The sequence below is a fragment of the Arachis duranensis genome, chromosome 3 (assembly GCF_000817695.3).
Source record: "Arachis duranensis cultivar V14167 chromosome 3, aradu.V14167.gnm2.J7QH, whole genome shotgun sequence".
Classification (NCBI taxonomy): domain Eukaryota; kingdom Viridiplantae; phylum Streptophyta; class Magnoliopsida; order Fabales; family Fabaceae; genus Arachis; species Arachis duranensis.
The window spans coordinates 24,198,402-24,199,760 of record NC_029774.3 but is presented as its reverse complement, the minus strand read 5'-3'; positions in this window follow the sequence as shown (position 1 = coordinate 24,199,760).

Genomic DNA, 1,359 nt, shown 5'->3' with positions numbered 1-1,359 from the left:
ATGCATAACACAGGCTACTCCGCACTAGTACATTATATAAATAGATATGCTTCGTATTAAAATAAAATTTCTTGTGTTTTAAATGAAATATTTAAAAAATTATATTAGAATATTAAGATTCAAAAATGATAAAGTCATTTAAATAAAAAAAATTCACATAAAAAATTACAATTTGAAAATGTAAAATTTTAAAATACAAATGACAAAATAATTTTATAAAAATTTAATTATTTTTATTATTTTATGTAAAGAGAATTTTGTTTATTAAGGTTTAAAAAATAATATTAAAATTAGTAGTATAAACAAATATTATAAATTTAATATTATAAAAAAACTATATAAAGACTAGTTTGACTAATTTTTAAAATTTGAGGGATGAAAATGACTTACGTCTGGATTTTCAAGGACTATTTTGACGAATAGAAAACTTTTTTATATGTCAAGTGATGCCACATGTCGCAGACCTATCACGTAGTGTGCCACGTATTACTGACCTGCCACGTGGCGTGTCACGTCATCATGCCACGTGGCACTTAACGTGACATGTCATCATCCAATTAACGGAAGGACTAACAGTTTATCTTTCAGGGACTAATTTAATTAAAAAAATTATTCAGGGACGAAAATAAAGATCGCGTGATCTTTCAGGGACGAATTTGAACATTAACCCAAAAATAATTTTTATTGTTCAAACTTTAGCATTAATCATATTTACCAATAAAAACTTTAAAAATGCTATATGCATATAAAAAATTTAGTTATTAAATCAGTCATTATTATATATAAGTATAAATATGTAAATTAAAAATTTTTTATATATATTTTATATTTTAATATATATTTTATATATACTAATGACTTAATTTTAGTGATTGATTTAACGCACATTTAACATGTTTATAAAACTTTCACATCAACTATAGAATAGGATAGATTATTTTAAAATAAATGTATATTGGTTTAAAAAGGCTGATAAATAGAAAAAGTATAAAGATTCGAAATAAGCTTTTAAATGGAATTTGAGTGTAGGGCATTTTCATCCTTCAGGAGAAAGCAATACACATTTAAAAGATTCTAATTTTAATATATTGCTAATATAAAATAGTTTATACAATTATATATTTAACTATTATTTTTTAGATGATAATTCAAATAATAGATATCAAAAGTATTTATTTTAGATAAGTGTTAATATATATAATAGGATATCTACTTAAAATTTGTTTATATATTATAATGCATAAAAATTAAGTTCATTTGGAAATAGAGGAGAAAGTTATGTAATAAGATAATCTTTATCTCAGTCGATGAAAGTGTATTGTTCTCAATTATTTTATTATATATTTTTTAATTATCGCT